Source organism: Pteropus medius, unplaced genomic scaffold (assembly GCF_902729225.1).
Source record: "Pteropus medius unplaced genomic scaffold, Ma_sr-lr_union100, whole genome shotgun sequence".
NCBI lineage: Eukaryota > Metazoa > Chordata > Mammalia > Chiroptera > Pteropodidae > Pteropus > Pteropus medius.
Window position 1 is genome coordinate 5,131,498 of NW_024348533.1, and position 19,995 is coordinate 5,151,492.

The 19,995-nt window shown below is 52.3% G+C and overlaps 1 protein-coding gene across 1 annotated transcript in view; it reads left to right on the forward strand.

The window, feature by feature from the left end:
* The first annotated feature begins 2,407 nt into the window (after window positions 1-2,407).
* Window positions 2,408-19,995, forward strand: part of RASGEF1C (RasGEF domain family member 1C) — a 68,825-nt gene continuing 51,237 nt past the window's right edge. The window contains exon 1 of the mRNA XM_039880228.1: window positions 2,408-2,484. The gene's annotated coding sequence lies outside the window, so the exon portion shown is untranslated. The remainder of the gene's footprint in view (window positions 2,485-19,995) is intronic.

A 19,995-nucleotide genomic window follows, 5' to 3' on the forward strand; every position in this document is an offset into this window, starting at 1 on the left:
CCTGTCCTGATTACTCCCATCCTAGCCACCTGGCCCGGCACTGGTGACTTTCTGGCACTTGTGCTCTCTGATCATTTTCATTATTCTCCTGTGTTTGTAGTTAGTTTCCAGTGTCCACTCTCTAAACTGCGGGCTGCGAGGGGACAGAGACCCCCTGTCCTGCTTACTGCTATATCCCAGTCCCTAGCATGGTGCTTGCACACACTAGACCCCAGGGGATATCCCCTAGAGAGCTGTCTCAGGGGGAAGGGGCTGAGCCGACAGCTCCCGGGTGGGCCCAGCCTCCGTGCCAGCACCTGCCAGACTGTGGGAATTGGCCCCTGGGAGTGGGGAAGCAGGCCAGGGCTGGGAGGCTGGGGTGCGAGGCTGGGGTGCTGGACAGTGTGCTCTCTGGAGGGCTGGGAGGGGATAAAGGAAATGCAGTACGTACACTGGGCTAGGCTCCTTCCAGGGTGCAGCCGGTGTCCCCCAAAGCTGGAGCCAGCTCAGAGCAGAACTCCACACTGGCCTCAGGCGGTATCCGCAGCCCATGCTGCGTCCTTAGCACAACCTGTCCTCCATGCCACAGGGAAGCACGCAGGAGCCCTCAGGGACATGGCCCTCTCCCCTCGTCACAGGGCAGCCCTGCTTCACGCTCCCACTTGGGGCGGGAGCTGTGGCCTCGGGCAGGTCCGCCTCAGGTTTCGGTTGCTCTGCCTAGGGCTGTCCATGCTGTACACACCCACCCTGCCTTCGGTGTGGCAATCGTGCCTCAGTAGCCCTGGGCCTTTGCTTACAGAAAGGGGCCAGTGGGGGGAGACTGGCTTGCTCCTCTCAGCCACACTTGGTCAAGAGGCCCCACAATACCGCTCAGGCCCCAGCATGTCATAAGGGAATGGCCAGCTCTCTCAAGTTCTCTCCTGCAACCTTCTCTCCTGAGAACCCCTCTTGCCTTAGGGAGTGCTCTGGGCCTGGCCTGAGGGTGAGGGGCGGTGGGACAGGGGAGGCCCCAGGACATTACCCCAGACATGTCTATCTGCCTGTTTCCCCTGCCCCTTCACTACAACCTGGCCCTGCGCATTGCTGTCCCAATCACCCTGCCCAGCCTGCCCCACCCACGCCCACCCTAATACATCGATGTGCCCCAGGCAGGTGCCTGCTCGCTCCAAGCCTCAGTTTCCTCAACTGTGCAAGCCACAGCTGTGCTCTGCTGTTTTCACTTGTCCAGTCTTCTAGAAACAGCTCTCAAGGCAAGCTTGGAGCAGTGCGGCTTACTCCATCCTCAGGGTCAGCACAGAACTAACAACCCTTCCCCCCCAACCCACCCCAGCTCTAGGGAGCCAACACCCAGGTCTATAGCCCTCACTCCCCAGGCCTACAGAAGTGGCCTGAGCCCGGCTCCTCGGAACCTGTGTGCATCCTCTCTGGGCTCTCACTGGCACTATCGGGCAGGCGTGCTCTTTCTGAGAGTGTCAACCCAGGGCTGCTGAGGGCCATTCTGCTACAGAAGTTTTGGGAGATGGGGTAGGTGGATTACAATTCATAGTGCTTAAGCACCTGGATCTATCTATTCCCGAAAGCAGCACACCTTGGCTTTTTATGCTTCAGGAGCCAATAAATTATTTTTGCTTAAGCTGGTTGGCATGAATTTCTTGCCACATCTCATCAGGCAGGTCCTGACTGAAGCAGAGGACAGATGTCCTCACCTCTACGCTGGGACAAACCAGGAAACTTTTAATGTCCAGGTGGAGCCCATTGAGGAAGGTCATCCATTCTGTTCAGGCCTCCTCCTCCATTCTAAAATTGAAATAGTCATCCTGAACCGTTATCCTCCTAGCCCCTCAGTGTCTTCAGAGTGGCAACCCACCCTTCATGAGAGCCAGTTCCTGGGCCTGCCTCTCTCCCTCCCCTACGGAGGGAGCCAGCTTAGAGGTCGAATTCAGTCTTCCTGGCCTTGATACCCACCCCGTGCCCACACAATCACAGTTCAACGGCCATGGCAGGAGGAGAGCCCAGAGGAGCGGCCAGGGCCCAGTCTTGAGGAAAGGGGGTGAACCAGATGTTAGGGTGCCAGGAGTTTGCCAGAGAAGAGTTGATGGAGGACAGCTCTGGTGCAGAGTCAAGCAGAAGCCTCATTCAGTGGGAAGCAGCAACTGGGGTGGGAGGCGAGCCGCAGACGAGGGTCCTGAACACAGGACGCTTGGCCTTGACCCTGAGGCCTGCAGCAGGCGCGAGGCTGGTGGGCAGGGCCACCAGGATTTGCGAGGCCGCGGTAGGGGCGCGGAAAGGGCGCCGCAGCCCCACCCCAGCCGCGCGCCCCGCGCTCCCCCGTGCGGCCGCCAGGGGGCGCCGCGCCGCGCTGCTCGGGGGCCGGCCGCCAGCGCCCGGCAGGCTGCGCCCAGGAGCCGCTGGCGGCGGGCGGCGGGCGGCCCCAGGTCCGCTCGCAGCGGGCGCAGCGGGCGCTGCCCATGGGCCGGGCCCGGGGTTCTGGTGCTCCGGGAGCCGGTGAGGCGGGGCGCGGCCGGGCGGGACGCGGGCGCTGCGGGCCGGGGAGGGGCGGCGGCAGAGGCAGCGGGCGCGGGGCGGGGAGATCGGGACGCGGAGGTGCAGGACAGCGAACCGGCGGGGACAGCGAGTGGCCGGGCCGCTGCGCGGGGACGCGCGGCCTGACCAGGGGTACAGGTGCGCACGCGGGTGACAGTGCGCGTGGTTGGTCGGCTGGCGCACGGGGGTGTTGGCCGGCGGGAGGGGGCTGCCGGGCGCATAAGGTGCCCTGAGGGGCGTGGGTGCGGGCGCCCGGTGGCGGCCGGCAGGGTACCGGCGAAGGGCACACCCCGGCCGCCTCGGCGAGAGACGCCCGAGCTCTGCGGCGCCTGAGCCACTCTACTAGGCGCGAGGAGCGCGCTTCGTCAGGCACTCGGGTGGCAGGAAAAGCCAGTCTGGACCCAAGGCCTCCACTGCGCTCTGTACCTCAGTTTCCCGGTCTTTGAAATGGGACCGGCAAAGGTTGCCTGCCGCTGTTTGTGAAGAATGCGAAGGGCCTTGTCCGTGGAGGAAAGGGGTGCTGTTGTCTCTGAAGCTGGAATCGGATTGAGGAAAGGACCAGTGCTGCCACCAGAGAGCCAGAGGGACAGTGGTCAGCCCGAGGTTCTGGTGTGTCCCCCGCACAGTGACAGCGGGCAGGTCAAGGGACTCTGGTTCACTCCTCTCCGTATTCAGGTGGGGAAAGCAAGGCCTGGAGGGGAGGGAAGGGATGCTATGGAGCCTGCACCATGCTCTGAGTGGCGGGCACTGTGGAAAGAACAGGTGTGGCAGCGGGAGTGGTGGAGGGCCCGCCCCAGCCCCTTCCTCCTGCCTCCTGGCTGCCAGGAGGCAGTAGTTCTGCTGAGCTTCAGGAGCCTGAGACGTGCCTGGGAAACTTTACCTCCCGGGGTAGTCCAGTGTCCCCATCTTACAGTTGAAGTAACTGAGGCTTAGAGAGGTGACGGGACTTGTTCAAGGGCTCAGGACCATGCAGTGGCAAAGCTGGGGTTTCAACAGTTCCAAAAGCCATATTTCAGCCACTGTTCCAGGTGACCAGGAAAGGCTTGGGGTTGCCCACTCCGACCGGAGAGCATTCATAGAGCTCCTACTGTGGGAGGTCTGCTCCTGGCCCCAGTAAGTGCTTTCAAACAGATGTGGGAGAGGGAAGCTGAGCAAGTGATCAGAGGAAATACCGAGGACATGGCAGAGGATAAGTGACAGGAAAAAAATAAAAGAGGGTAATTGAGATGGAGAGAGACTGAGGTAGGAGCAGAGCCTTAGCCTGATCAGAGAGTATGGTCCTGAGCAGTGACTATTGGCTATGATGTGAATAGGAGGGCAGAGCCCATTGGAAAGGTCTAAGGGAACAGCAGGTGCGTGGCCTCAGAGGCAGGCATAGGTGGTGGGTGGAAGGCGCTGCAGCAGAGCCAGTGAGGGGAACTGTGGGGTTTGGATTTTCCTCTGTCGCAGTAGATCTGCGGAGGGTTTAGGGTTTGAGAATTGAAAGGAAGGAGAAGACTGAAAGGAAAGAGCAGGAGAGGGAGCAGGGAGGCGTCAAAAGGCTGCCTCATATCGGGTCCACCCTATGGAGCCGCAGCCACAGGGAGGCCTCCTCTATCCAGGCAGGGCCTGGAGGGCAAAGAGGGCAGGTTACTGCCTTGCCCCTCTCCCTGCATCCTCCCAGGAGCATCAACTGCCTCTCCACCCTCCCTGGGCCCAGTGGGGTAGGGGGCGCCTGCATGGAGTTTGCAGAGATAAGATAGGATGCTGGGTGTTCGGGCTGGTCTCTGTGTCCTTTTGACATAGTCCCCATACAACCTTCAGCATTGTTCCAGCTCTCACTTGTTTTTTGACTCAGACCCAAGGTCAGCCATTCCTCCAAGAAGCCTTGGTGCCTTTTAGTGGGGATTGGGTTTTAGAAGCTGGAATCTGGGCATTAGATGTGCTCATTGCTACCTTAGCATTGTTGCCTCTCTGCCTTCTCAGTAGACTGAGCACAGAAATCATTTTTTTTAAATAAAATTTAATATTTCCATCTTCTTTATCCCACAGTAAGAACCCAGTTCCCCAAAACGTCAATATATTTAATCACTTGCTTAGTTCTAGAATGCACCTGAAATAATTTCTGAATCACTACCTCCAAATCACTACCAACCCAAACCTAGTAGGTCAAGTTCAGGATTTCTTTGGATGTGTAGTCAGCACTGTGTGAATATGTTACCAATTTGATATACCATTAGCTTCATCTGTTTCTGTTTGCACACAGTTTGGTTTTGTTTTCTTTCAGTTTTTATGGAAATTTCACTCTTTGAATAAAAGTCCCTGTCTCTTTCTCCTTGTCCCCATAGTGTGGGTGACCATTTGAAATCTGGTTTGTTCTTCCTGGGTTTGTTTGCAAAACAAGCCATTTATGCACTGTCACAAAAGTTAGCATACACATCTCCTTTGTACCTTGCTTTTTTAGATTAAAAATATCTCCTTACTAGATCATCGAGACGTTCCTCATTCTTTGCATGGCCATGTAATACTGCACTGTGTGGCTGTCCTGTGAGTGAACATTTGACTTCTTCTAGGCCTTCATTATTAAAAAAAATGGAATGATGGATAACCTTGCACATAAGTTGTTTGTATTTCTGGAGATGTATCTTTAATTCCCAGAAGTAGGAGTAAATGTGTATTTGTTTTGTTTGCTATTCCCAAATTCTCCTGTCCCCAAATTTTGTACTCCACCAGTAACATAATACAGTGTCTGCTTCCTCCACAGCCTCGCTGATCTGAGAGCCAGGGAAGAGCATTTCAATGCATTTTAATTCACGTAGTTGATTTAATCCCTCTTTTCTTTTACTGCAAATAGATTTTGAACCCTAGTTAAAAAGGCTTTCTCATACTTAATTGTAATGAATTTATCCATGTTTTCTAATTCTTGTTTGGTTTGGTACTTAGTTTATGGATCCAATTTAATCTTTTCCCAAACGTCTATCCCTCTATCCCAGCACGACTGATTTAAGAGGCATCTCTTCTCCAGTAATCTGAAGTGCACATGTATCATTCACTAAACATCCAAATGCAGTTAGACTTGTTTCTGGGTGTTCTGGTCTGTCTCATATCCCTGTCTCTTCACATGGTGGAATTATGCAAGCATTGGGCTGTGTGTGTGCAGGTGTGTGTGCACCTGTGTGTGTGAATAACAAGGAAGATTTTTTCTACAACTACTGAAACAGGGGAGGGAGCTTGAACTCAATGCCCGTCCTGGTGTTTGAACACCCAGTAGGGCTGATCCTCCTGCCGATGGTCTTCATTTCACGTTTTCCTCGCCGTGGCAGCGTGTTGCTGGTGTCTTTTGTTCAAGTCATATTAAATTTATAGATGACTTCAGAACAATTGACATCGGTATGAAGTTGAGTTGTCTTGTTCAAAAACCAGGAATGTTTTTGTATTCAAAACTACTTAGTCTTTTATTCATTCAAGACTACTTTCAGGAGTATTTTGGAGTTTTCCTCACATTTCTTGTTAAGTTTATTCATGAGTTTTTTCCCTTGTTGCTATTATAAATGTTTTTTTCTTCCATTATATCTTGTAACTGGCTCTTGTTTGTGTGTGTGTTATTACATGTACCTCACAAAACCTATTTTGCTGTTAATTTTATCATTGATTCTTTTAGGTAGTTCAGTTATTCTGTGATCTGCAAATTGAAATTGTTTCACTTCTCCTTTACTGATTCTTAGGCACCGAATTGCTTTCTCTAATCTAATTAAATTAGCTAAATACCTCTAATTCGGTATTAAATACTGGATCTAATGGGCACCCTTACCTTGTTTCTGACCTGAGGAAAAAGGCCTCTGGTACCTTTCCCATGAAAAAAGATGCTGACTTTAGGATGGAGAGATACGTATATATACTTGTTGGTTTTGTAAAATCAGCAATGAATATTGACTTTTGTTGAAGATATGGAGATAATTCTATGATATTTCTCCTTAGGCTATTAACAAGATGAATCATATTAATGGATTTTCTACTATCAGGTCCAGGATGAGGATGAGGCAAATAAGAAGACACAAAATTTGTTAGTATAGATATTAAGCCATCCTTGCATTCCTAAAATAGAAACCACTTGGGAGGTGATGTATTGTTTTAATATGGTCTTATTAGTTATCTATTGCTGTGTAACAAGTGACTATAAACTTAGTGGCTTAAAACAACACACATGTATTACCTCGTAGTTTCTATCCAGGCATATAGCTGGCTTCTCACCTGTGCTGACCAGGACCAGGTCATTGTCCAGAAGCCCAGCGAGGAATGAGTTCACTTTTCCACTCAGTTCTTCACGGTTGCAGGACTGAGAGTTGAAGTGTTTTGCTAGTGGTTGGCTGGAGTTTGCCCTCAGCTTTTGGAAACCACCGATTTCTAGGGACCACTGCCATTCCTTGCCACATGGCTTCCTCTCCATCAGGCCAGCAATGAGTCTCTATAGTAAATCTGCTAGCAAGATAGCATCTCATATAACTGAATCTCGGAAGTGATGTCCCATCACGTTTGCCAGAGTCTGTGGTTTGGAGGAAGTCAGGTCCATCCACACTCAAGGGCATGAGCACCAGGAGATGGGCATCATGGGCGCCCTAGAGTCTGTCCGCACCATTGGTGCTGGATTAACATCTTGCAGCATGTGCTTTACCTCAGAGCTCATCACTTTGGCTGAAGCATTTAAAAATAAGCTGCTGGAATCATGCTAACTCCACCAGCATCTCCTTTGGACAAGGACCTTCTCCCTCAAAACTTCCATCGAGGTGTCACATGCTGGAAACAACATTAACACAAGGATGCACTCTCATACACAGTCCATATTCAACTCTCACCAAGTGTCCCAGTCATGTCCTTTGTGGCCTTATTTTTACACTCAGGATCTGATCAGTCATCCAGCATCGCGCTTGTTTGTTGGGTCTTTTAGGCTCTTTTGATCTATGACAATACTCCACATCTTTTGTTCATCTTTCCTGACAGGTTTTAAAGGCTCCATGTCAATTTTTCTCCATAACCTTTTTTATTTGTTGGACTCTTTCCTCAAAATTCAATTCAGGCTAAGAGTTTTGGGTTGAAGATGTTTTAAAATTATAGACTGTGATGTGTCTCTAGGAAGAGAAGTCCATCCGCCTTTCAGCTTCCTAGCCTGTGCCCTCTTGTGGGCCACGGCATCCTCCAGCAGTGGTGTGGGGGCAGTCTGAAGGGTATCTAGTGGTACCCCTGGACTCCGGCCCCAGCTTCCCTTCCCACTCTCTGGGAGTCCTTCCTGGCCCCTTTCTGTCACAGTTGCCATGCCTCCCAGGGAGCTGCTCCCTGCTCCCCCACCCTCTGGGCCTAGCCCCTGACTGCACCCCAGGGCGTTCCCTCTTTCAGCAAAGATGCCCACCATGCCTGTTTCACACAGGCCCTCAGTGAACCAGAGGTGGCAGACAGCTCCCAGGTCTCCAAGTGGGGGTTGGAAGCCACCGCTTCCTTACCAAGTGACTGCTCTTACTCCCAGGATCATTCTGGGCTTCAGACACCAAACAGGGCCCATAGTGCTGTGTCTGGCGCAGAGTAGGTGTGTGTCACAATGATGTCTTCCTCTTGCAGATTCGCATTTTTTTCACTCTCAGTAATGACAGTGAGGCGGGGTGGGAGGCACCTCTCCCTGGGCCAGGCCTTCGGCTACGTGTCCTCTCATACATGTCCTGTCACCTCCATGCTTCCCTTAGGGCCACTACCCAAGGCTCCGCCACCAAGGGTGCCCCAAACAACCAAACCACGTAAACTCAGCCAGGAAGATTCTGAAGGGCTAATCTGTGAGAGGCCCGCGAATCTGTCAGGGCAGCTCCAGTTTGTTCTCTTGGACTGAAGCTGACACAGGCTCAAGTGTCGCCAGTCAGAGGGCTTTCCACCTGCACAAGAAACGCCTCGATGGGTATGTGCTGTTTGCAATCTGAGATGTTCACAGTCTGGGCTGTTTCCAGGCAGCAGGGCCTGCTCTCCCCTTCGGTGTTTATGGTACTTATGGGGTGCCCCCTCTGCTTGGCCACCCATCTGCCCACCTGTCTGATGGACTCTTCGAGGGCTTAACCTCATTCTGTCAGGCAGGGTGCGCCAGGTTGTCTGTCAATATTACCTCATGAGAATAGAGGTAAGTAAAGTAAAAAACTCACAATAGAGAAAAACCCTTTGAAAAGATTAATAAAATTGATAAACTCCTAGCACAACTGACCAAGAGAAAACACAGGTTGCCAATATTCTACAGACAGTAAAAGAGTAACAAGGGATTTTTACGAAGGACTTTGTGTCAATACATTTGATAACAGGGACAAATGCCTTGAAAGACATAACTTGCCAAAATCGACCCCAAAGAAATAGAAAATCTGAACAATACTGTGTCTGTTAAAAAAAATTTAATTTATAATTAAAAACCTCCCCAGAGAGAAGCATCCAGCTCATGTGGCTTCCCTAGTGAATTGCATCAAATATTTAAGGAAGAAATAAATACCGCCGCATACCCACTCAATGAGCACAAATCAACATGTGAGGCAATAAGAAATGCTAGGGAGGCTGTGGGTCAACGAGACCCTCTGGTCCACTTGTGGGCGCGCACACTGGCACAACCAGTTTGCAAAACCACTGAGAATTATCTAGCCAAGTCAAATACGAGCTGCATCCCCTGCGAAGCGGCAGTTTCATGCTCGATGTCCCGAGAGAAGTGTGCGTGTGCTCCCGGAGCCCTGCTCCTGGTGGCAACAGCTGGAACAGGAAAGTTGGAAAAGAAATGGTGGAACACTCACAAAATGGATTGCCGGACAGCGGGCTCTTAGAAACATCATGTTCAGGGAACAGTCAAGTCACAGAGCGCTGTGTACAGAATGACACCGTGTTTATAAAACTTAAAAGCAAGCTAACTATGCAGTGTATTGTTTAAGGATATGTATTTCTGAGATAAAATATTTTTAATGATTTTTTTAAAAATTCCAGATAGTGGAAATGATGGAAGTGGGGTGAGTAGGGAGGATGGCACAGGTTCATAAAATGGAGGCATCGGTGACATGCCACTGTCTGATTGGGTGGAAGGCATCGTGACTTACATATTACAGATAATCTTTTTATGTAACAAATAGTACATAACAAAATCCTGTTCAACAAATGCTAAAATCTTAAAAGAAGTTCCTGTATTTCCTTCCTATACTCCTCAGTAGGTGTGTGTGTGGGGATACACTTCCGACTTTGGGGATCACTAAGTTAATCAAACCGCGTGGTCACCAGGCACCACTCTGTAGCAGGCCCTGGCAAGGGGCCCAGGGTGCCCTGAGCCCATGCCTGGGTGAGGAGGGCTGCAGTCAGGGTCAATGGACGCTCCATGGGGAAGACAGTGCCCCAGCTACTCTGGCAGGTCAAACAGGAGTCGTGCAGAGTGTGGGTGGTCAGGAAGGAGAGAGGAAGGAGCAAGGATCCAGGCCCCTACCAGGAGGGACGCTGGCAGCTCAGTGTCAGCCCCCTGCATCTTGGCTGTGAGCAGCTCAAGGACAGGCACTGGCCACTCTGTCACCACCATCCTGCACACAGGCTGGGAGTGTGGTATAAGATGCCCAGGAGGGCTCTTATCCTTCTTAACCAGCTGTTTCTGGAGTCCCTCTTAACCCTCAGCAGACCCGAAGCACGGGAGAGGCAGGTGGAGGAGCAGTTTGGGGGCAGGCTCTGAGGTGCAGAGGTGGGTCACCCTGCACATTTGGACACCTGGACCCCACCTGGGCATGTGGTTTGGGGCGTGGCTGGCTCTGACCCTCAGAGAAGGTTAACCACACTTTGGAATCCCTGTTGGGAGCTACAATCCACTTGTGACATTTTTCCCATGAAAACAGTTGAACTCTCCAGTCCTATATTTAATGGAGGTACCCATCAGTCACCCTGAAGGCGCCCACACGTGTCCTGACCACACCAGGCGCTTCCCCAGCTCCATGGTTCTGACAACCAGCCTGTTTTGTGATGCCCCTTAAGTTTGAAACATTGCACGCTGAGTGGTTTGTGTGACGGAGTAGAAGGGGATTGTGGAAAGGTTAGAGAGGCTGAGATGACAGGGTGTGTGACAGCTGCTCCTGGGACATGAATCGCAGTGGCCTGTGATTTGAAACAGATGTTTCTGCATGAACGCAGCCAAATCGTATTAGCACTTTGGATGATGAAGAGGACTTTAAGCGTCTGCATGCTGCAGTTCTGAAATGTTTGCCGGGGAAAATGTCCTTATATTTTGCAAACAACAGGCGTAAGGAGGAACAAATTAGGTTATTGTGCTGTAACCAATCTCATGAGCAAAGTCGTTGACAGATGAACTGCATATAATAGACATGATTCGCAGTGCTGCCGCTCGCCTTGCGAGGAAGCCCCATGTCCCTTTCTGCTGCAGTCTTTGTCCCTAGCTCAGATGGGGGTGGCACGGAACAGCCCTGCAGTCTGCCCTTGGGAAGCAAGGAGGGCAGCTCAAGGTCACATGGCACCAGGCCAGGTGGGACTTTCAGGGAGAATGTCACAGACTTTCCCTTTTTTTTCCTTAAACTTTTTCTTATGGAAATTTTCAAAAACATAAACATATAAAGAATAGGATGTGCATGAACCACCATGGACTCACCTCCCAGCTCACGGCTGTCAACTCACAGTCCATCTTCCTTCATCCCTACACTCACCCTGTTGGTTCTTAAAGCAAATCCAGGACATCTCGTCATTTCCCTTCATGACTCTGATAGCAGATCCAAACTGATTGGCATAAGCATCATGCCATTGACATATCTAGTGAAATTAATAATTTCTTACTATCATCTAATAGCCAGTTCATAATCAGATGCCCCAATTCTTTAAAAATCTTTTCACAATTGATTTATTCAAATCAGAATCTAAGAAAGTTCTACACATTGCTTTTGATTTTCATAACTCTTAAGTCTCTTTTATTCTATAATAGTCCTTCCTATTTTATATATGTATTATGTATATATACACATATATGTTTGGTCTTCATTCCATTCATTTGTTGGAGAAATGGGGACATTTGTCCTGTAGAGTGTCCCATGTTCTGGATTTGTGCTTAAGTCTGGCTGAGTTGGGTATCCTTCTGGTGTCATTGATTTTGTTTGTCCATCTTCCATATGTCCCCTAACTGGCTAGTTCCATCTAGAGCAGCACAAGGCAGGAGAAATGTCATGGATCCCGTGAATAATTTGAAATGTTCTTGTAGCTACATTTAAAAAGACGAAATTTAGATGAATAATATATTTAATTTAATCTATTTAACACATCCTCAACATTATCATTCTAACCTAATTGATATGTTACTAATGACAAATTTTATATTTCTTTTTCATACTGTCTTCCAAATCAGATATGCATTTTGGGCTTACAACACATCCTAATTTGAATGTTAAATTTTCATCATAAATAATCTTCATTTAAAGTTCATAAAAGTTATAGTTGAAAAGCTGAAAAATATATTTTTTCAGTAACTATCAAATATTAGGTTTTATAAACATTTTTAAAATATCTGTGTAATTGACATGCAATAAACATTCATGACATATGTAAACACTTGTGAAATTGTCACCACAATCGAAATAACAAATATATTCATCCAACTACTTACGCTCAGCATAATTATGTTAGGAACTGGGCTGCACCGTAGGAGGTGAGAAGCAGGCAAGTAAGCGAAGCTTCATCTGTATCTGCAACTGCTCCCCAGCACTAGCATCACCGCCTCAGCTCCACCTCAGATCTTCAGGCATTAGATTCTCGTAGGAGCATGAATCCTATTTTGAACTGCGCATGCGAGGGATATAGGTTGCGTGTTCCTTATGAGAACCTGATGCCTGGCGATCTGAGGTGGAGCTGAGGCGGTGATGCTAGGGCTGGGGAGCGGCTGCAAACACAGATAACATTAACAAATAGGTCTGACTTTTTCTGTGGGTGCGTGGAGGTGTTTTTTTGCAAAGATCCATTGGTACTAAGAGCAACCTGAATGACAACTGGCTCTTCTCATTCCGTAGCTGGCAGGCATTCTGCTCAGTGTCCTGTACTCCTCTGAAGGCCGCATTCGTGCCTTTGGAGACATTGGCCACACTTGGCTGAACCAGCGCACATGTCCCTGGGCACCCCCCTTGGCACAGCGTGGGAGCCTCCGTCCCCTCCTCAGGTGCTATGAATCCTGCACATTCCCCGGGGAGGGCCTTGGAGTGACTGCTGATGTCAATGGTGTTGATCCAGGCTTGCATCTCTCTGCATGCCATCCCCTAATGGGGGGCGGGGGGCAGGAATTGTCAGAGCCCGGGAGCATCCCCTATGGGGTCCTGTGCCTCCTGCCCCTCTCCTGCCTCTATACCCACACTGATCAGCCCTCCCTCTTGCAATGCTCCAATCTGGTCTTCCAAGACCCCCCTCCCTGAGTTTCCTCCTGCTGCTCCTGCCCCGCTAACCTCTCCACCTCTTCTCTATACTATCTTCCTCACCTCGGTCAGGTGGTCAAGTACAAACCCGAGGAGCTGGGTTTCTATTAGCGATCCCCCCGCCATCCAAACATCAGCATGGCCCGTGGGTGTCACCTTCCCAATCTGTCCAGAATGCAGCTACTCCTCTCCACACACATTCTTCTCCCAGAAGTCCAAGACTTTCTAGGGACATTCCATGTCTTCCTCCTCCTAGGCCCTGCCTCCTCTCTCCTTTACCCTACGATGAGGGTCCTTGTCACCTGGCTCTAGCCACAGCAGCCTTGCTCCTTTCGGCTTACTCCCATCTCTTAGCCTTTGCCCTTTCTGTGCCTCGACATACACCCTACCCCCACCCCCAGAATGTCCGTCGTGCCATGGAGTTTCAGACCCAATGTCACCTCCGCATGTCAGTCTGAGAACTGTGGTCATTAGGTCCATTTTACAGATGAGAATGTGAGAAGGCAAGTCATCTTCCCAGGGTCTCCCTGCCAAGGACCAAGCTCATATTTGTCCCCTGGTCAGCCTTCATGTAAAGTCAATGCACTTCCTACAGCCCAAAGCCAATTCTGCGTAGCCTCTGCCTGCTGATGATGGTGTAACATGCCCATCTCGAGAGCCTAAGCTGCTAGAATTCTTTCTGTTGTACATGCAGGCACCCAACTCAGCCAGACGTAAGCACAAAAGGAAAACGTGTTTGCATCCATAAATAGAAAACCTAAGGCGGACTGCAGGCACGGCTAAACCTAGGACCTGGTCTCTCTGCCTCTGGCTCTGCTTTCTCCACATGGGCTGCTTTCACAAGAAAGCCCCCAGCAGCTTCACATTTACCTCCTTTTTATTATTATTATTATTTTTTTTTTTTACGGGGGGGTAACCCTTGGTTGACCTCACAGATTACAAGGACCTTGTCAGCTTACAATCCCTTATTTTTTAATTTTTTTACACCTACAGCATCTGGTGGGTTACCATCCAAGAACTAACCAGGCCCGACCCTGCTTAGCTTCTGAGATCAGACGGGATCGGGCTTGTTCAGGGTAGCATGCCTCCTTGACCTGAGCAGAAAGATAGTCTCCACCTCGACAGTTGAAATAAATGTCCCAGGAATTGAGTCTGGTGACCCATCCAAGTGACATGCCTACCCATGAATCTACCCCAAAGTCTGGGGGATGGAATGGACTGACGGTTGGGCCTGGTTGTGTGCCGATCCCAAACTATCGTAGGCCAAGGCGGCTCCCGTCCCAAGTGGCCACCTGGGCCACGTGCCCTCCTACCATGGGCACGAAAGGGAGGAAAAAATGGATTCTGTTGCCAGAAGAAGAAGGAACAGATGCTGGGGAGGCAGAAGCCAGAGAGGCCCATGACCTTGGGCAGCTGCATTGGGGCCACACCTTGGTGTGGGACTGGGAGGCAGACCTGGGTCCCCCTCTGCCACAGCATGCCTGCCTTGCTCCGTCCACATGTGCTGCAGCCTGGCCGCACCAGACACATAGGCTGCTGGAGCTTCGAGGAAGGTAAAAATGGAGCCAGTGAGCAGAGTGTAAGTGACGAAGGCAGGCCAGCCCCTGTGTGAGATGGAGGTAGCCTGAAGCAGGAAGGCTCGGGCTGCTGAGCCCGAGGTCTGATATGCAGATGGCCCCAAAGACACCCTTTCTCAGGACATAGCCACAGTTGTTCTACAGCCCTTAGGCCAGCCTCCCTTCACTGCCCCTCACCCAGTGCCACCTCCTTACTTGAGGGTCTCACCCCCACACCCTAGTCTCCTACATGCTGGCAGAGTTGCCATTCCTGGAAGTCCCTGTGTGTAGCCCTCGCCTCCAGGAGGCCAGGTTGACCAAGGTGGAGGCAGGAGGAGACACGGGCAGGACTGGCCACTGCTGAGCCCTGACAGCTGCCATTGCTGGGGCAGCGGTGTTTTCATAGCGTCTGTGTGTCTGAATCTTTTTGAAGAAAAATGTTAGCCCTGGAAAGCCAGGCCCCCTGTTGCCCACACAGCGGGCCGTGGGCACCAGCCTTCCTGCCGCTCCCTGGCAGGGCTGGGAGTGTGATAGGTGGCGCCAGGGCTTGTGCAGAGCCCAGAAGTGTTCCTGATGACAGGATAGACAGCACTCGGGCTCAGTCTTGGCGAGATTAAAGCAGGCACTCGGCATGGCTGGGTCATCCAGTATCCTCCGGGCCCTCCATCTGTCAGGGCTGGCAGGGATAGGAAGGCTGTGGGCGAGGTTGTGGCCTGTGTGGCCTCTGCCTCAAGGGCCACCTGCCACTTGAGGGTGGGGCCGACCAGGCCCTGGAAGAGAGATGTGGCTTCCTTCAGTCTCGGGCATGTCAAGGAAGCAGCTTGGTTTACCTAAGAGACCACAAGGCAGGAGGTCCTGAAATCCGCTCCACTCAAGAGCCATGTGTCCTCAGGGGAAGGGGGACAGCAGTGCTGCCACTTCAGGCTGGCTGGGGACCGAGTACAACAGCGCGTGTATTCACTGTTCCGTCATTGTTATATGCTGACATGTTTGTTCCAATGGATTTTAAGAAGCATGTAGCCAGCACATCGGACCCATGTTTCATAGGTGTTATTGGTGAGGACAACGCTAACTTTAAAGTCTGGATCAATAAGAAGAACATGAGTGAGTAGTTGCGTGGAAAGTAGTCGGGCCTGGAAACAGTCTGAAAGTGGCCCTAGGGTGCCTCATTCGACAAACGCCGAAATGAAGGGGTTCATGTCCCAGAGGTCCTGAGCTTGAGGCCAGGCTCTCAGAGGGATCCAGGGGGGCTACGCAGGACAAATATGTCCAGGGGGCTGCCCAGGACAGAGGTGCTCAGGGGGAGCCCCACCCATGGAACCCTGCATACAGGTGTCCCCAGCCTTGCAAAAGCTTCTGCTCTCGGTAGGTGTCCTAGTGCTGACACATGTGGCCCAGAGCCCAGTGTGGGAGAGGAAGGATGAGCTGAGTTCTGGGTCTCACACCACATGGTGCTCTGGCTCCCCCAGTATCCCGTGCTGCAGGAGCGAGTCATTCGACCACAGTCACCTCACGTGAAACAGAATGGGAGCAGCCGCATGGTGGGTGGGCAAGTGTCGAGTGGGTGGGTCCCAGTGATGGCTGAGCCGGCCAGCCTGTGGTGCAGCTGGGACTCTGGGTCTTGCTGTCATGATTGCTCTGCCCTGATTCTGCCATCACACTGCCATGACGAGAAGAGCTGGTGAAATCTGGGAGGGGGCGCCAGCCACCCCCTTTTTGCCAGGGCACTGCTGTGCTTTCTTAATGTTCACATGTTCCCTTTCGAGGATGTGTGTTTCTTTGGCACACAGCAGCTGCCCCCACCTGCCCTCTCACCCCACCCCCCACACCCCATGTGAGGCGGTGCACCCTGCCCACTGCCTTACGAAGCTCTTCGGGGGAAGGGTCTTGCCCAAGGGCTCCCGGGCAGCTGGTGGAGCACGTCTGTATGTCCCCACATCTGGGGCTCCTTTTCTGGGTAAAGGATCTAGGCAGGCTGGCCAGAAGCTGGGATGAGGCATTTGCTGGGAGCGCTGCCAGCACCGGCCAGCCTCCCCGATGCTGAGGATGGAGCAGGTGTCCAGTGCCTACAGGTGACCAGAACAGCCCTTCCCCGCCTGGTGGGAGGTCCCAGCCTCAGGGGCAAGTGCTCGCTGGCTTCTACAAAGGTGGCCATGGCCAAGTAGCCTCTTACACAGGACCCAGGTCCTAACACTGTCACCTCTTTGACTGCCTGTCGGGATGGATGACCATGTGCAGTGGGGCGGCCTCTAAGGCCTGTGGGATAAGTAGCCTGGGCTTTCCCCACACATGCTCCCTGGGGTCTCTGCATGGAAACCTTCAAGTCAGAATCGATCCCTGCTATGGCCCACCCCAGACCCATTTTCAGAAGATAAAAGCCCAATATCAGTTCGAGTTTCTAGAAGGGATGAGGGGGGCCATCTTGTCCCCCCATGCTCCAGCCGGGTGCCCTAGTGTAAGTCAGGTCCTCTCTCTGAGCCTCAGTTTTCCCTTCCGTGAAATGCAGCTAATGACAAAGCTGCTTTTCAGCAAATCTCAAGGAAACCAGATTCACGATCGCGTGTTTGTGCACACTGCCCGGGTGTTGCCTGGGGATGACGGTCCCACTGCCCCAAAGGCTGCAGCCCAGGACAGGGACTGAACCCAGAACTTCGAGTGAGCTGCCAGGGGTCAGACACGCACACACACATGCACACGTCTTCTCAGGCTTTCTGACAAGGGCCTTTTCTCTGTCAGTGGGACGTTTCTGAGAGGAGCCAGAGAAAAACAGTGTGTTTCTTTGTTTTATTATAATACTGGTGACTTCATCATCCCTGTTCTTCCCAGAAAAGGCGATGACAAATTTGTTGAAGTTCAGCTGTGAGAGCCTCCTCTTTTAGCAAGAATGAGAAGTATTTAAAAGCAGCTTCTGCTCTGGGAGTTATTTTCAGATAAGTGGCCCTGCTCGGTGTCACTCAGGCCCCACTTGGGCCCACAGCATCCTCCAGTCCCCGCCGTCTGTGGAGAGGGAACCCTGGGGGCTCCATAGTCACCTGCCCTGGTCATTCAGCTCCGACTCTCCAGGACCAGCCCACACCTGTGTCTGGGCCCCCACACCTGTTAACAAAAAACTGCATAGGTTTTAACTCATTCCTCCCAATGCAGAGAGAAATGAAATAATTTCTCTATGCTGTAAAATTTTCCAGGCCCTTCACAGACTTCTCTGGTTGGAAGAAAATGGCCCCAGGGGGTGATGTCCACGCAGCTGCAACTCTGTTCTGACTTCTGGGGACCCCTGTACCTCTGTCCCCCACCTCCTTAGCCCTCTGGATCCAAGGGGCCTGACTGCACTTGGCCAGACCCTGGGCCTGGTCTCGGCAAGAGGCTAAGGCAACACAAGGGGTCTGGGGGGTAAGTCATGCCCGGGGAATAGAAGGGAGCAGGCCGGGGTAACCACCCAGTTGTCTGCGCATGACGGAGGTCTGAGTGTCTCTTGTCACAGAGAAGGTGGCCCCGCTGGCTCTCCTCAACCCACCTTCGGGTGAGTGGGCAGGCCCACACTGACAGAGCACTGACCTTGCTCCTGGCCCCGGCAGATCCGCCTGCAGGCTGGCTGTTGTGAGCCTACTTCACAGATGTGGAACCTGAGGCTCAGTCCGATGAGGGGCTGTCCTACCGCCAGTCATTGGGAAGGCCTTGGCAGCTACACACTGCCCCCACTCACGAAGCAGGTCCCAGGCCTCACAGGCTCGCCTCCCCAGGCCACTCTTTGAAATGACTCCCAGAGCACAGGAAGAAAACAAAGCATTTATTTTTATCAACTGTTTCCCATCCTTGAAAGCGCCTGAGAGGTGTTTGTCAGGAGGTGTGGGTGACTCATACAAACACAGAGACGGAACTGGCTATTTTTGCCCCAGATTCTGGCACAGTGTGGGCAGCACCCTTGCAGGTGCATGGGCAACCCAGGCGGAGACAGAGCAGTAGGTGCTGGTGCTGTGGGGTGGGTGTTCCCCCTGTTGTCAGCTCCGGGGTCTCCCATCCTCTCAAGGGTGACATTGGGCCATGCAGAGGGAAGACCATGGTCCCTGCCTCTTCCCTCTCCCCTCCACTCCTTGGCGTCTGAATACGAGGCGCTTGCCCTGCCACCTCCAGGGGAGCAGCCACCACCCCACCTCCGAGGGCTCGCACCTTCCAGATCATTCTAGCCTCACTTTAGGAGCTCAACTGTGGGAGCTAAAAGTGCTGGGCTCCTGCAGCTCAGAAGCTGCAAATGGGTTTTCTCCCCTGTGCTGCACTGGGTGATTCCTCCTTGAAGAGGTTAAGGGGCCAGGGGTCCCACTCTCAGGCCAGAAGAGGGCCACAGGGTGCCTAGAATTGGGGACATGGCCTGTGTCTCACAGTATGGTCCCTGCACCCTGGAACTAGGGCCGCAGCCTTCTGACCCAGGCTGTCCCCAGCTCTCTGGGACTTGATGTCCCCAATTTGGAGCAGCCTTATGGCGCTTATGAGAGTCCTTCCCTCCAGGCCCTGGCCATGCAGGGGCCACCAAGGGGTCATCCTGACTGTGCCCACAGGAGGGAGATGCACATACCATGGCCAAGGCTAGGGGACCAAGATCAGGGAGCCCGGCCTAGGGGCAGATCCCGCAGGAGAACAGGAGTGGGCTGGGTCCTGGGGCTCTGGTAAAGCTCCCTTGTCTGCAGCACAGAGCGGAGCTCAGAGGCAGCAGGAGGCAGGCAGCCAGTGGGCAGGGCAGGTAAAGGTCCAGGTGAACCCCCTGCGGGAGGGGATGAGGGCTGGGGCCACAGAATCTGTCAGAGGTGTGGCAAGAGAGGGACCTGGGGGCAGGCACAGGAAAGTGGTGAGCCTGGCTGTGCGTCTTAGCCGGGAGGAGGGTGAGAGAGCAGGGGAGGTTAGGGGAGTTGCAAGAATCTCAGCTGAGGAACAGTTAGTGCTTTCATCCCTGGTCCTCCCTTCACACATCTCAGTGCAAATGTGTTTTTCGCACAGAGTCTGATATTCATTCTCTGTGGTAAATAAGACATTTGCTTCCCCCTCACAAAATAGGCTACACTCCTCCCTGGCAGCTGTCGCCTGCCTGGCTGGCCCGTGGAACAACCCAGTCACCACTGTCAGCCTCGGCCGCTGGCCAGGCACCACTGAGCACTTTGTCCACCCCCTGCATCTGCTGCTGTATCCAGTCACCTCTCAGTGCCTGTCATTTATTTATTCATTTCTTCATTGATCCAGCAAGTGTTGACTGAACCCTGTTCTAACTGCTGGAGGTGTGGCTATGAGCACATTGACATAGCTATGCCCCAGACGAGCTCACAGTCCAGTGGGGAAGACGGGAGACCAACACGTAAACAAGACGCATAATAACTGTAGACTCGGATAGATGCCACAGGGTCTATCGGAGGTAGAGAGCAGCCAGGCATGAGTGCCATGTGGACTGGTGGTCAGGGAAGGCCTGGAGGAAGAACATTCCCAGGGCTGGGGAGGGAGTGGGCGGACAGCAAGCA